The following is a 16,763-nucleotide window of genomic DNA, read 5'->3' as shown; positions in this document are numbered from 1 at the left end:
TGCACAGCTCTCTGGGTAAGGTTCTGTCTTCAAGTCTACAGTGGGTGATGAAGTCCCTTCCATCTATGGAATGCATTACAGTGTCTTGCGAAAGTATTCACCCCCTCTTGGCATTTTTCCTATTTTGTTGCCTTACAACCTGGAATTTAAAATGATTTTTGGGGGGTTTGTATCATTTGATTTACACAACATGCCTACCACTTTGAAGATGCACATTTGTTATTTTTTTGTGAAACAAACAAGAAATAAGACAAAAAAAAAACGGAAAACTTGAGCATGCATAACTATTCACCCCCCCCCCCCAAAGTCAATACTTTGTAGAACCACCGTTTGCAGCAATTACAGCTGCAAGTCTCTTGGGGTATGTCTCTATAAGCTTGTTACATCTAGACACTGGGATTTTTGCCCATTCTTCAAGGCAAAACTGCTCCAGCTCCTTCAAGTTGGATGGGTTCCGCTGGTGTACAGCAATCTTTAAGTCATACCACAGATTCTCAATTGGATTGAGGTCTGGGCTTTGACTAGGCCATTCCAAGACATTTAAACGTTTCCCTTAAACCACTTGAGTGTTACTTTAGCAGTATGCTTAGGTTAACTGTCCTACTGGAAGGTGAACCAGTCTCAAATCTCTGTAAGACTGAAACAGATTTCCCTCAAGAATTTCCCTGTATTTAGCACCATCCATCATTCCTTCAATTCTGACCAGTTTCCCAGTCCCTGCCGATGAAAAACATCCCCACAGCATGATGCTGCCACCACCATGCTTCACTGTAGGGATGGTGTTCTCGGGGTGATGAGAGATGTTGTTTTGGTTGGCAGCCCTCTCTTGGCAGGTTTGTTGTGGTGCTCTGTGTGATGTTCAAAGTGTCTGAATTTTTTTATAACCCAACCCTGATATGTACTTCTCCACAACTTTGTCCCTGACCTGTTTGGAGAGCTCCTTGGTCTTCATGGTGCCGCTCGCTTGGTGGTGCCCCTTGCTTAGTGGTGTTGCAGACTCTGGTCCTTTCAGAACAGGTGTATATATACTGAGATCATGTGACAGATCATGTGACACTTAGATTGCACACAGGTGGACTTTATTTAACTAATTATGTGACTTCTGAAGGTAATTGGTTGCACCATATCTTATTTAGGGGCTTCATAGCAAAGGGGGTGAATACATATGCACTTACCACTTTTCCGTTATTAATTTTTTTAGAATTTTTTGAAACAACTTCTTTTTTTCATTTCACTTCACCAATTTGGACTAGTTTGTGTATGTCCATTACATGAAATCCAAATAAAAATCAATTTAAATTACAGGTTGTAATGCAACAAAATAGGAAAAACGCCAAGGGGGATGAATACTTTTGCAAGGCACTGTACAGGTTATGGACATGTACAGCCATTTGGCAGGAGGGGCGGAGTGCATGACACTACATCCTGGAAGACACTCTGAGTATCCTACAGAGTAACATGAGAAGAATGCATTTACTGAACTTATGTAGATATTCTAAACAGTGTTTTGATCTCTTCCCAAGTGTAACAGTTCCATGTATAATAAACTTCACATCAAACTGTAGAAGCTGTGTTCTGATAATAAAGCAAATGTGCAAATATCACACCTGTCTTTAAAGCTTTTATTGTTATTCACAGCCGATACAGATACATGTACCTATCAACATGTTGTCTGGTGATGCCTTGTCAAACATGTTAGTTGTCATACCTTCCCTGTTTTGCTGCCAGACAAGGCTCCGCTGATAGCAAGGTGTAGTGGTGGTAAGGATTCACTCCATGGTGCTGAAATGAAAGCTTCTGCTTTTGGGACAGCTTTATGGAGGCCCTAACAGTTTGTGGGCACCGTTTGTCACCATTATAGTGCAATTAATGTATTGTTTAGTGGCTTTGCTGGCATGCATCTAAAACACATTGTTGAGTTTGCCCCACCAAGATGTACATGCTAAAACCGCCACTGCCCACAGGGCATTGAAATTATTGAAGTAAAAAGAAATGTACACTACCGGTCAAAAGTTTTAGAACACCTACTCATTCAAGGGTTTTTCTTTATTTTTCACTATTTTCTACATTGTAGAATGATAGTGAAGACATCAAACCTATGAAATAACACATATGGAATCATGTAGTAACCAAAAAAGTGTTAAACAAATCAAAATATATGTTATATTCGAGATTCTTCAAATAGCCAACCTTTGCCTTGATGACAGCTTTGCACACTCTTTGCATTCTCTCAACCAGCTTCATGAGGTAGTCACCTGGAATGCATTTCAATTAACAGGTGTGCCTTCTTAAAAGTTAATTTGTGGAATTTCTTTCCTTCTTAATGTGTTTGAGCAAATCAGTTGTGTTGTGACAAGGCGGTGGGGTATATGGAAGATAGCCCTATTTGGTAAAAGACCAAGTCCATATTATGGCAAGAACAGCTCAAATAAGCAAAGAGAAACGACAGTCCATCATTACTCTAAGACATGAAGGTCAGTCAATACGGAACCTTTCAAGAACTTTGAACGTTTCTTCAAGTGCAGTCGCAAAAACCATCAAGAGCTATGATGAAACTGGCTCTCATGAGGACCGCCACAGAAAAGGAAGACCCAGAGTTACTGTTGAACTGTTCAGAGGAGACTGCGTGAATCAGGCCTTCATGGTCGAATTGCAACAATGAAACCACTACTAAAGGACACCAATAAGAAGAAGAGACTTGCTTGGGCCAAGAAACACGAGCAATAGACATTAGACAGGTGGAAATGTGTCCTTTGGTCTGGAGTCCAAATTGGAGATTTTTGGTTCCAACCGCCATGTCTTTGTGAGATGCGTTGTGGGTGAACGGATGATCTCCACATGTGTAGTTCCCACCGTAAAGCATGGGGGAGGAGGTGTTATGGTGTGGGGGTGCTTTGCTAGTGACTCTGTCTGTGATTTATTTAGAATTCAAGGCACAGTTAACCAGCATGGCTACCACAGCATTATGCAGCGATATGCCATCCCATCTGGTTTCAGCTTAGTGGGGACTATCATTTGTTTTTCAACAGGACAATAACCCAACACACCTCCAGGCTGTGTAACGCAATTTTAACCAAGAAGGAGAGTGATGGAGTGCTGCATCAGATGACCTGGTCTCCACAATCACCCGACCTCAACCCAATTGAGATGGTTTGGGATGAGTCGGACCGCAGAGTGAAGGAAAAGCAGCCAAGAAGTGCTCAGCATATGTGGGAACTCCTTCAAGACTGTTGGAAAAGCATTCCAGGTGAAGCTGGTTGAGAGAATGCCAAGAGTGTGCAACACTGTCATCAAGGCAAAGGGTGGCGATTTGAATAATTAGTTTAACACGTTTTTGGTTACTACATGATTCCATATGTGTTATTTCATAGTATTGATGTCTTCACTATTATTCTACAATATAGAAAATAGTAAAAATAAAGCAAGACCCTTTAATGCTTCACATCTGCATTACTTGCTGTTTGGGGTTTTAGGCTTGGTTTCTGTGTAGCACTTTGTGACATCTGCTGATGTAAAAAGGGCTTCATAAATAACATTTGATTGATTTGATTGATTGAATGAGTAGGTGTTCTAAAACTCTGCATAACATGAAAACAAATGTGACAAATTAATAGATCATGTGTAATGATCTTTCTCGGGTACTTACAAAGCCAATTAGCACATTGCAGAGTTTGCTAATTGCATAGCCGTGTCTTCCCAGAGGAAAATATTAGCAGGTTGTGAAAATATGATAATTGGAAGAGATATTGATATTGAGCTACGATATAATATAATATATATTTATATAGAGCTATAATAAAATATAATAGATATTTATATAGAGCTATAATATAATATATATTTATATAGAGCTATAATAAAATATAATATATATTTATATAGAGCTATAATATAATATAATATATATTTATATAGAGATATAATAAAATATAATATATATTTATATAGAGCTATAATATAATATAATATATATTTATATAGAGCTATAATAAAATATAATAGATATTTATATAGAGCTATAATAAAATATAATATATATTTATATAGAGCTATAATAAAATATAATAGATATTTATATAGAGCATTAATATAATATAATATATATATTTATATAGAGATATAATATAATATAACATATATTTATATAGAGCTATAATAAAATATAATATATATTTATATAGAGCTATAATATAATATAATATATATTTATATAGAGCTATAATAAAATAGAATATATATTTATGTAGAGCTATAATATAATATTATATATATTTATATAGAGCTATAATATAATACAATATATATTTATATAGAGCTATAATATAATATAATATATATTTATATAGAGCTATAATATAATATAATAGATATTTAAATAGAGCTATAATAGATATTTATATAGAGCTATAATATAATATAATAGATATAGATATAGAGCTATAATATAATAGATATTGAGCTATGATATCTTTTTCTATTTTTCCTTTTATTTTCTTCACCCTCATACAAGGTTTAAAGGCTTTTTCAATGGTGAAATTCCTACTATTTCTGGCCGTGCCAGGGGGTATGTCGGTGCCAGCAGACCTGTGTGTTGATGTTTTTGTAGTAGAGTGCATACCTTTTCTCAAATTACAAACATTCTATATACTCTATCTCCAATCAATCCAATCAAGTCCTAAAACGTCTTCTCCTCAGATTGTGCCTCAGAGTCTCTGTCTGAAATGGCACCCTATTCCCTATATAGTGCACTACTTTTTGACCAGAGCTCTATAAGGAATAAGGGGCCATTTCGGACGCAACCTCTCTCTGTGGTCTTGTGTCTTCCACACAGTCAACAAGATATCCTGCGTAAACTTGCTTTGGATGTTGCATTCTCCAGGCGGAGGGGAGCTATGAGCAGCAAATGCCATGATCATATCTTATGCAATCACCTTAGCTGCTGCCTGAATAACTCCACAAACAAACCAGAACTGGTGTTACCTGTCAATTAGGCTGTACAAATACCCCTTCTACACTTCCTCCTTGTAAACATTGTCTGTCATGACATCACTTCATTCAGTGTGAACATTGTCTGTTATGACATCACTTCCTACAGTGTGAACATTGTCTGTCATGACATCACTTCCTACAGTGTGAACATTGTCTGTCATGACATCACTTCCTACAGTGTGAACATTGTCTGTTATGACATCACTTCCTACAGTGTGAACATTGTCTGTCATGACATCACTTCCTACAGTGTGAACATTGTCTGTTATGACATCACTTCCTACAGTGTGAACATTGTCTGTTATGACATCACTTCCTACAGTGTGAACATTGTCTGTTATGACATCACTTCCTACAGTGTGAACATTGTCTGTTATGACATCACTTCCTACAGTGTGAACATTGTCTGTTATGACATCACTTCCTACAGTGTGAACATTGTCTGTCATGACATCACTTCCTACAGTGTGAACATTGTCTGTTATGACATCACTTCCTACAGTGTGAACATTGTCTGTTATGACATCACTTCCTACAGTGTGAACATTGTCTGGTGTTGGTGTTTGTATACTTCATAAATGCACCCCTATCTCTGTTAGCTGTGGATTTATTTGACAGAATGTTGCACCCCTATCTTGGTTATCCGTGGATTTATTTAACCAATATTTATGCTAAACATTTTACCAACAGTTCGGCTAAATATTTGACAAACAGTTCGGCTAAAAAGTTTACCAACATTTCGCCTAAATATTTCACCAGCATTTTGGCTAAAGAGACTTCATCAGGGCTGTGGAAAATAGGTGTTTTATTCACATTGTTACTAAACTTACCATTGAAGGTGACACTGCGGATGTACTTGAGCAGTTTCTTGCCCCCGGCCAGGTCCATATCGGGACAGATCCCAGTGACGTCGGGACACAGGTCTCTCTGCATGTTGTGAAGGGCGTGGGCAATGGCGTACACCGCATCGATCACAAACTGAACCTTCCCCTCCTGCTCATACTTAGAGTCCGTCCCAATCCGCTCCTGGCCTGCAGATTAACAGAGGAGAATGTATTGGGAAAGACACTCTCACTGGTGACCACCTGGGTAAACACAACACATTCCTACACATTTGCATTAATGAGGTGACCTAAAAAAAGTAGTCATCTTTTTTTTACATTTAGGAAAATAACATACTAACGTAACGTTCCACAGACATGGGTTGCCATGCAACGATGCAAACCTTATTAAATGAAAGGAATCCTGTATTCGCTGTATACGGGTATTCACAATGTGTTGGTTTTTTAATAACTTCAAACGAGAGACAAGGGGAACCTTGTTAATATGGCTAACATGATAAATGTACTACCACACTCTTACAGTGTATTATAACAAGACGTTGTGTTTTTTTACCTTCAACGGTAGACATATAATACTAAAAATCAACATCTCATATGCGTTGTATGTCAGTGATGGTACAATTGATCAATAAGATTTTTTTCCTGGTTTTCCATTGGACATATTTCTGAGAAATAATACATTGCAACGCGTTTACATTGAATCTGTCACAAGCAGACGTTCTACCGCGAAATACGATAATTTGATAATAATAATCAAAACAAGTATCGGATGCCCAAAATGTGTTTGATTATCATTATGAGTCCCCATTTCATTATTTTCAAATGATTGAATGGCCTCTAACGCGTAAGTATTTAGTCAGCCACCAATTGTGCAAGTTCTCCCACTTAAAAAGATGAGAGAGGCCTGTAATTTTCATCATAGGTACACGTCAACTATGACAGACAAATGGAGGAAAAAAACAATCCAGAAAATCACATTGTAGGATTTTAATGAATTTATTTGCAAATTTTTATGGTGGAAAATAAGTATATGTACGTACAGGGTTTCTGACAGGCTTGATAATCACACAACCTATTGTGTTTCATCATCATCTTACAAGACCATGAAGAGCGAAGGGTCATGCCGTTTATGATGGACAATATATATATATATAGATTTGAGTTAATATCTAATTTGACTGAAGCAAAGTATAATTTCATTGTCAGTTTTAATTTATACTTAAACTTTTCTGATTTGTTCTCTGATTTATTATGAAACATTTTTACTTTCACACATGAATCTGCATAACCAAATTATCACTTGAATGTTAATTAAATAATCACTTATAAAATGAAAAATGAGGAAGACGCAGTTAGACCAGGTTTCATCCAACCTTTTTAATGCGAGTAAAGTACATGTTGGATAAAAACATTTCATGATGGGCACGATGGAAACAAAACATCTGTCGGTAAACATCTGTCAACTAAGTAAAATACGCTAGACAAGGTGGGACCTTTTTGTGTCTGTAAAATTAATTATGCGAGAAATGTCTGTGGAAACACTTTTATGCGCAAATATTGATAATAATAACCATCATATCGAAAGTAAACTTGGAGTCACGTTGATGACACGTTGATGACACGTTGATGACACGTTGATGACACGTTGTGTGGTCCTCCCCACTACGACTCGTCGGGAAAGCATGCCGTTTATCAGACTATGCATGAAAATAAGTGATGGTGAACTTCACAGGGTGAAAGGTCGTGAGCTTGATGCTCCTTTCAATGAATATCCAGGGTCTTATTCTGGTGACATGTTCATCGACAAATACAAAAAAAGAATCTCTCTCTTTTGTCCATAATAATTTCAATCATGTAGGCTAGTACACACACTGTATCTGCCAGATGTTGGCCAGAGCACACATGCCAACACCAGAGTGGGCACACTCACTATTATAACCCAATTGTTTTTGTGAGAAAACCATCAATAGAGTTGAAAATGCAAAAGAAACCCATTTAACTTCGGTACATGGGAATTTAACCGCAAAAAAATGTATATGTATGTGCACTGCGTCGTCACACACAGCCTTTTATCCACAACAGGTACATTTTATGGAAACACGTCCCTGGTGGGAAAATGTGCATATTGTTTTTATGCAGATTTTAGAATGTTCTCATGAAAATCTTTCGCCAATTGGATGGGAACCTAGCTAATTGAGAGGGTGAACGTTCCCGAGTGTGCTCCAAAATCTGTCGATGACAATTCCAGATTGAAATCTATAATACTAACAACCGAGTCAGGAATAATTGAAAGATTTGGAGTAGCTGAAATGGTTGCCCTGGGCTGGATCTGGATTCAGCATTGGCTTTGTTTTGGCGCGCACACACACACACACACACACACACACACACACACACACACACACACACACACACACACACAAACACACACACACACAACTATGTGGCCATGCACACAGCTACAGATGTAGGATATTAAATTGATCACCTTGTTGCATGACAACTTTCTTGCACTGCAAAAAAAAAATAATAAAAAAAAAAATGTAATGTATTTGAGGTTTAAAAGGGCTTCTGAAGTTTGAAATAATCACAGGTTGGTGGAACCTTAATTGGAAAGGATGGGCTCGTGGTAATGGCTGGAATGGTGTGTTTGAGGCCATTCCATTTAGTCGTTCCAGCCATTATTATGAGCCGTCCTCCCTTCAGCAGCCTCCACTGTTTGACGTTTTAGACGTGATTTTCCCTAATGAAAAATGAACCAACCGCTACAAAAATGTCCATTAATTATAAGCCACATAATAATTCACATGTCCTGTTGCTGCAGGATTTTCCTGCTGAACCAAACTGGCTCAAATTAAGATCCTACAGCTGTAAGACGGAGTGTAGCGGCAGGAGTGCAGTGGCTCATCAACCCAAATGTCTCCATGGAAATATCTCACAACTCTACATTCCTTGCAAATACCCAACTGGGCTTTCAACGTTAATTACCCACTGTGTTTCTCATACGAGGTAAAAACATAATAATAAAACAAAATGAACGCTGAGAAAACACAATCTCACGTTGGTAAATGATCATTGGTACTTTGTGGCTCGTATCATCACCATATGGCATACAGTATATAGGACAAATTATCATTATATACCCTATCAAACACATAGAGATTATCAATATATACCCTATCAAACACAGACACATTATCATTATATACCCTATCAAACACAGACACATTATCATTATATACCCTATCAAACACAGACACATTATCATTATATACCCTATCAAACACAGACACATTATCATTATATACCCTATCAAACACAGACACATTATCATTATATACCCTATCAAACACAGACACATTATCATTATATACCCTATCAAACACAGACACATTATCATTATATACCCTATCAACCACAGACAAATTATCATTATATACCCTATCAAACACATAGAGATTATCAATATATACCCTATCAAACACAGACACATTATCATTATATACCCTATCAAACACAGACACATTATCATTATATACCCTATCAAACACAGACACATTATCATTATATACCCTATCAAACACAGACACATTATCATTATATACCCTATCAAACACAGACACATTATCATTATATACACACACACAACAAATCTCAGCTGTTCCAGAGGTAGCTCGTTTGATTCAACTTGTCAATTAACACAATAACAACATGTATGGAATTTAACAATATAATATGGATGACCAGAATTAAAATAACAACTACGGTTCTTCAGAAGGATCTACATAGAACTTTTTGGATTAAGAAAGGTTATGTATAGAACCATTCTTCCTAAAGGTTCTATAAAGAACCATAAAAAAGGTTCTGTTTAGCCGTATAAAGGGTTGTGACCATAGTGTCTTGCCAAAGTATTCACCCCCCCTTGGCACTTTTCCTATTTTGTTGCCTTACAACCTGGAATTTAAATGGATTTTTGGGCGGTTTGTATCATTTGATTTACACAACATGCCTACCACTTTGAAGATGCAAAATATTTTCTATTGTGAAACAAACAAGAAATACGACAAAAAAACTGAAAACTTGAGCGTGCATAACTATTCACCCCCCCCCCGAAGTCAATACTTTGTAGAGCCACCTTTTTGCAGCAATTGCAGCTGCAAGTCTCTTGGGGTATGTCTCTATAAGCTTGGTACATATAGCCACTGGGATTTCTGCACATTCTTCAAGGCAAAACTGCTCCAGCTCTTTCAAGTTGGATGTGTTCCGCTGGTGTACATCAATCTTTAAGTCATACCACAGATTCTCAATTGGATTGAGGTCTGGGCTTTGACTAGGCCATTCCAATAAATGTAAATGTTTCCCCTTAAACCACTTGGGTGTTGCTTTAGCAGTATGCTTAGGGTCATTGTCTATATGGGATGCTGACGGGAGAGGTTGTGTTTTCTCTAGCAGGAGGTAAGCTTGGCTTCTTATATGGTGTTGAGTAAAGCTTAAACCATGTATTTAGATTGTAGGTAGGTATTGTAGTTAGGTATTATAGGTAGTTTACTCAGGTAGTTATTGAAGGTTATTGTAGGTAATTATTGTAGGTAAGGACTGTATTCGGCGGACCCCGGCGGAGCACGAGGCTAGCTTACCCACTACTTGGACCAACAAAGCTAGCTAGCTAGCGGGTAGCTACCAGTAACTTTTAGCAACTGTGGTTAGCTGTTTCCAATGTTATTTCACGCTTAAGAGTACCTGTAATTGAGCCAGCTAGCTGCCACCTTCAGCTGTTTTTCTAACCTCATTATCATTAACGTTAGGTGGTTGGTAGCTGCTGTACTTAATTTCGGCTACTGATTGCAGTCTGCCAGTTTGGCTTTATACATAGCTTGGGCTTTGTCGAGTAAGGCTTAAACTATGTATTTAGATTGTAGTTAGGTACTATAGGTAGGCATCGTGGGCTGTATATTATTAAGTAGTATAGGTAGGCATCGTGGGCTGTTGTGGGTAGCTGTTGTGTAGTTATTGTAGGTTACTTTTGTATTCGGCGGTGCCGGATGTAGCACGAAGCTAGCTAGCTAACTCACCTCCTGGATTAGCTGGCGAGTTGCTATTAGCAACGGTTGCAACTAAAAACAATATCCTTTTAGCCAGCTACATTCGTTCGCAGCGACGCCGTTTTTCAAACAAAGTCAACACAGTAGCCATTGCTAGCCAGCCAACACTACCAGCAGGCTGTGGTAGCTAAATACAATATCTTTGTGCTAGCTACCCAACGTTTAATCGTTGCTGCGTTATGAAAGGTAAGCTTGGCTTCTTATATGGTGTTGAGTTAAGCTTAAACCATGTATTTAGATTGTAGGTTGGTATTGTAGTTTGGTATTATAGGTAGCTTACTCAGGTAGTTATTGAAGGTTATTGTAGGTAATTATTGTAGGTAAGGACTGTATTCGGCGGACTCCGGCGAAGCACGAGGCTAGCCTACCCACTACTTGGACCAACAAAGCTAGCTAGCTAGCGGGTAGCTACTGGTAACTTTTTGCAACTATGGTTAATTGTTTCCAATGTTATTTCATGCTTAAGAGTACCTGTGATTGAGCCAGCTAGCTGCTACCATTCAGCTGTTTTTCTAACCTCATCCGAGGCATTAACGTTAGGTGGTTGGTAGCTTCTGTACTTAATTACAGCTACTGATAATAGTCTGCTGTAGTTTACAACAATTCTAATTTCTAAAGTGGAAGTTGGGAGAGTTTTACTCGGGTGGTTCAGTGAAACAATTATAGTTTCTGAGGTGGAAGTTGGGAGAGTTATATATATATTTTTTTTTTGGTGAGGGAGGCCTGCTCTCTCCTTTCCCTGATGTTTAGTTCATTTCATCCCGATCTCCTCTGCATTATTGTAGCCATCTGCTGCAGCCTGTCAACTATGCCTCTGCCTATCCCTGTTCTCTCCTCTCCGCACAGGCTACACAAACGCCTCACACCGCGTGGCTGCTGCCTCTCTAACCTGGTGGTCCCTGCACGCACCACACACCTGGAGTTCCAGGTCTCAGGCAGCCTCTGGAACTGCCGTTCTGCCGCCAACAAGGCTGACTTCATCCCAGCCTATGCCACCCTCCAGTCCCTCGACTTCCTGGCACTGACGGAAACATGGATTACCACTGAAAACAGTGCTACTCCTACTGCTCTCTCCTCGTCTGACCATGTGTTCTCGCATACCCCGAGAGCATCTGGTCAGAGGGGTGGTGGCACAGGAATCCTCATCTCTCCCAAGTGGTCATTCTCAATTTTTCCCCTAACCCATCTGTCTATCTCCTCATTTGAATTCCACGCTGTCACAGTCACTAGCCCATTTAAGCTTAATATCCTTGTCATCTATCGCCCTCCAGGTTCCCTTGGAGAGTTCATCAATGAGCTTGACGCCTTGATAAGTTCCTTTCCTGAGGATGGCTCACCCTTCACAGTCTTGGGGGATTTCAACCTCCCCACGTCTACATTTGACTCATTTCTCTCTGCCTCCTTCTTTCCACTCCTCTCCTCTTTTGACCTCACCCTCTCACCATCCCCCCCCACTCACAAGGCAGGCAATACGCTTGACTTCATCTTTACTAGACGTTGCTCTTCTACTAATCTCACTGCAACTCCCCTCCATGTCTCCGACCACTACTTTGTATCCTTTTCTCTCTCGCTCTCCTCCAACACTACTCACTCTGCCCCTACACAGATGGTAACGCGCCACCGCAACCTTCGCTCTCTCTCTCCCACTACTCTCTCCTCTTCCATCCTATCATCTCTTCCCTCTGCTCAATCCTTCTCCCTCCAATCTCCTGATTCTGCCTCCTCAACCCTCCTCTCCTCCCTTTCTGCATCCTTTGACTCCCTGTGTCCCCTATCCTCCCGGCCGGCTCGGTCCTCCCCTCCAGCTCTGTGGCTTGATGACTCATTGCGAGCTCACAGAACAGAGCTCCGGGCAGCTGAGCGGAAATGGAAGAAAACTAAACTCCATGCCGACCTGGCATCTTTTCACTCCCTCCTCTCTACATTTTCTTCATCTGTTTCTGCTGCTAAGGCCACTTTCTACCACTCTAAATTCCAAGCATCTGCCTCTAACCCTAGGAAGCTCTTTGCCACATTCTCCTCACTGCTGAATCCTCCCCCCCCCCCCCCCCTCCCTCTCTGTGGGTGACTTTGTCAACCACTTTGAAAAGAAGGTTGACGACATCCGATCCTCGTTTGTTAAGTCTAATGACACTGCTGGTCCTGCTCACACTGCCCTACCCTATGCTTTGACTACTTTCTCCCCTCTCTCTCCAGATAAAATCTTGCGACTAGTGACTGCAGGCCGCCCAACAACCTGCCCGCTTGACCCCATCCCCTCCTCTCTTCTCCAGACCATCTCCGGTGACCTTCTCCCCTACCTCACCTCGCTGATCAACTCATCCTTGACCGCTGGCCATGTCCCTTCCGTCTTCAAGAGAGCGAGAGTTGCACCCCTTCTCAAAAAACCAACACTCGATCCCACTGATGTCAACAACTACAGACCAGTATCCCTTCTTTCTTTTCTTTCCAAAACTATTGAGCGTGCCGTCTTTAGCCAACTCTCTTGCTATCTCTCTCAGAATGACCTTCTTGATCCAAACCAGTCAGGTTTCAGGACTGGTCATTCAACTGAGACTGCTCTTCTCTGTGTCACGGAGGCTCTCCGCACTGCTAAAGCTAACTCTCTCTCCTCTGCTCTTGTCCTTCTAGACCTGTCTGCTGCCTTTGATACAGTGAACCATCAGATCCTCCTCTCCACCCTCTCCGAGCTGGGCATCTCCGGCGCGGCTCACTCCTGGATTGCGTCCTACCTGACCGGTCGCTCCTACCAAGTGGCGTGGCGAGAAGCTGTCTCTGCACCACGTGCTCTCACCACTGGTGTCCCCCAGGGCTCAGTTCTAGACCCTCTCCTTTTCTCCCTATACACCAAGTCACTTGGCTCTGTCATATCCTCACATGGCCTCTCCTATCATTGCTACGCTGACGATACACAACTAATCTTCTCCTTTCCCCCTTCTGATAACCAGGTGGCGAATCGCATCTCTGCATGTCTGGCCGACATATCAGTATGGATGACGGATCACCACCTCAAGCTGAACCCTGGCAAGACGGAGCTGCTCTTCCTCCCGGGGAAGGACTGCCCGTTCCATGATCTCGCCATCACGGTTGACAACTCCGTTGTGTCCTCCTCCCAGAGTGCGAAGAGCCTTGGCGTGACCCTGGACAACACCCTGTCGTTCTCCGCCAACATCAAGGCGGTGACCCGATCCTGCAGGTTCATGCTCTACAACATTCGGAGAGTACGACCCTGCCTTACACAGGAAGCGGCACAGGTCCTAATCCAGGCACTTGTCATCTCCCGTCTGGATTACTGCAACTCGCTGTTGGCTGGGCTCCCCGCCTGTGCCATTAAACCCCTACAGCTCATCCAGAATGCCGCAGCCCGTCTGGTGTTCAACCTTCCCAAGTTCTCTCACGTCACCCCCCTCCTCCGCACACTCCACTGGCTTCCTGTTGAAGCTCGCATCCGTTACAAGACCATGGTGCTTGCCTATGGAGCAGTGATGGGAACGGCACCTCCGTACCTTCAGGCTCTGATCAGTCCCTACACCCAGGCGAGGGCATTGCGTTCATCCACCTCTGGCCTGCTGGCTCCCCTTCCTCTGCGGAAGCATAGTTCCCGCTCAGCCCAGTCAAAACTGTTCGCTGCTCTGGCACCCCAATGGTGGAACAAGCTCCCTCACAACGCCAGGACAGCGGAGTCACTCACCACCTTCCGGAGACATTTTTGAAACCCCACCTCTTTAAGGAACACCTGGGATAGGATAAAGTAATCCTTCTACCCCCCCCCCCCCCCCCCAAAAAAAAAAAAAAAAAGTATAATTGTAAAGTGGTTATCCCACTGGCTATAGGGTGAATGCACCAATTTGTAGTCGCTCTGGATAAGAGCGTCTGCTAAATGACTAAAATGTAAAATGTAATTGTCCTGCTGGAAGGTGAACCTCCGTCCCAGTCTCAAATCTCTGGAAGACTGAAATAGGTTTCCCTCAATAATTTCCTTGTATTTAGCGACATCCGTCATTTCTTCAATTCTGACCAGTTTCCCAGTCCCTGCCGATTAAAAACATCCCCACAGCATGATGCTGCCACCAACATGCTTCAATGTGGGGATGGTGTTCTTGGGGTGATGAGAGGTGTTGGGTTTGCGCCAGACTTTGCATTTTCCTAGATGGGCAAAAAGCTAAATTTTAGTCTCATCTGACCAGAGTACCTTCTTCCATATGTTTGGGGAGTCTCCCTCATAGCTTTTGTTCTTTAAGCAATTGCTTTTTTCTGGCCACTCTTCCGTAAAGCCCAGCTCTGTGGAGTGTACGGCTTAAAGTGGTCCTATGGACAGATACTCCAATCTCCGCTGTGGAGCTTTGCAGCTCCTTCAGGGTTATCTTTGGTCTCTTTGTTGCCTCTCTGATTAATGCCCTCCTTGCCTGGTCCGTGAGTTTTGGTGGGCGGCCCTCTCTGGGCAAGTTTGTTGTGGTGCCATATTCTTTCCATTTTTTTATTATGGATTTGATGGTGCTCCGTGGGATGTTCAAAGTTTCTGATATTTTTTTATAACCCAACCCTGATCTTTGCTTCTCCACAACTTTGTCCCTGACCTGTTTGGAGAGCTCCTTGGTCTTCATGGTGCCGCTTGCTTGGTGGTGCACTTTTCTTAGTGGTGTTGCAGACTCTGGGGCCTTTCAGAACAGTTGTATATATACTGAGATCATGTGACAGATCATGTGACACTTAGATTGCACACAGGTGGACTTTATTTAACTAATTATGTGACTTCTGAAGGTAATTGGTTGCACCATATCTTATTTAGGGGCTTCATAGCAAAGGGTGTGAATACATACAGTGGGGAGAACAAGTATTTGATACACTGCCGATTTTGCAGGTTTTCCTACTTACAAAGCATGTAGAGATCTGTAATTTTTATCATAGGTACACTTCAACTGTGAGAGACGGAATCTAAAACAAAAATCCAGAAAATCACATTGTATGATTTTTAAGTAATTAATTAGCATTTTATTGCATGACATAAGTATTTGATACATCAGAAAAGCAGAACTTAATATTTGGTACAGAAACCTTTGTTTGCAATTACAGAGATCATACGTAGGTCTTGACCAGGTTTGCACACACTGAAGCAGGGATTTTGGCCCACTCCTCCATACAGACCTTCTCCAGATCCTTCAGGTTTCGGGGCTGTCGCTGGACAATACGGACTTTCAGCTCCCTCCAAAGATGTTCTATTGGGTTCAGGTCTGGAGACTGGCTAGGCCACTCCAGGACCTTGAGATGCTTCTTACGGAGCCACTCCTTAGTTGCCCTGGCTGTGTGTTTCGGGTCGTTGTCATGCTGGAATACCCAGCCACGACACATCTTCAATGCTCTTACTAAGGGAAGGAGGTTGTTGGCCAAGATCTCGCAATACATGGCCCCATCCATCCTCCCCTCAATACGGTGCAGTCATCCTGTCCCCTTTGCAGAAAAGCATCCCCAAAGAATGATGTTTCCACCTCCATACTTCACGGTTGGGATGGTGTTCTTGGGGTTGTACTCATCCTTCTTCTTCCTCCAAACACGGCGAGTGGAGTTTAGACCAAAAAGCTATATTTTTGTCTCATCAGACCACATGACCTTCTCCCATTCCTCCTCTGGATCATCCAGATGGTCATTGGCAAACTTCAGACGGGCCTGGACATAAGCTGGCTTGAGCAGGGGGACCTTGCGTGTGCTGCAGGATTTTAATCCATGACGGCGTAGTGTGTTACTAATGGTTTTCTTTGAGACTGTGGTCCCATCTCTCTTCAGGTCATTGACCAGGTCTTGCCGTGTAGTTCTGGGCTGATCCCTAACCTTC

At 41.6% G+C, this 16,763-nt stretch overlaps 1 pseudogene across 1 annotated transcript in view; it reads right to left on the bottom strand.

The window, feature by feature from the left end:
• LOC311138293 (metabotropic glutamate receptor 7-like) overlaps window positions 1-16,763 on the bottom strand; it is a 252,959-nt pseudogene that overhangs the window by 125,474 nt on the left and 110,722 nt on the right. The window contains exon 6 of the transcript in view: window positions 5,820-6,020. The product of the transcript in view is annotated as a metabotropic glutamate receptor 7-like (transcript). The remainder of the gene's footprint in view (window positions 1-5,819; window positions 6,021-16,763) is intronic.

The sequence above is a fragment of the Coregonus lavaretus genome (genome assembly GCF_964263955.1).
Source record: "Coregonus lavaretus genome assembly, chromosome: 12".
Taxonomy (NCBI): Eukaryota; Metazoa; Chordata; class Actinopteri; order Salmoniformes; family Salmonidae; genus Coregonus; species Coregonus lavaretus.
The sequence above is the reverse complement of the archived record's forward strand: the minus strand, read 5'-3'. Positions and strand labels throughout refer to the sequence as shown.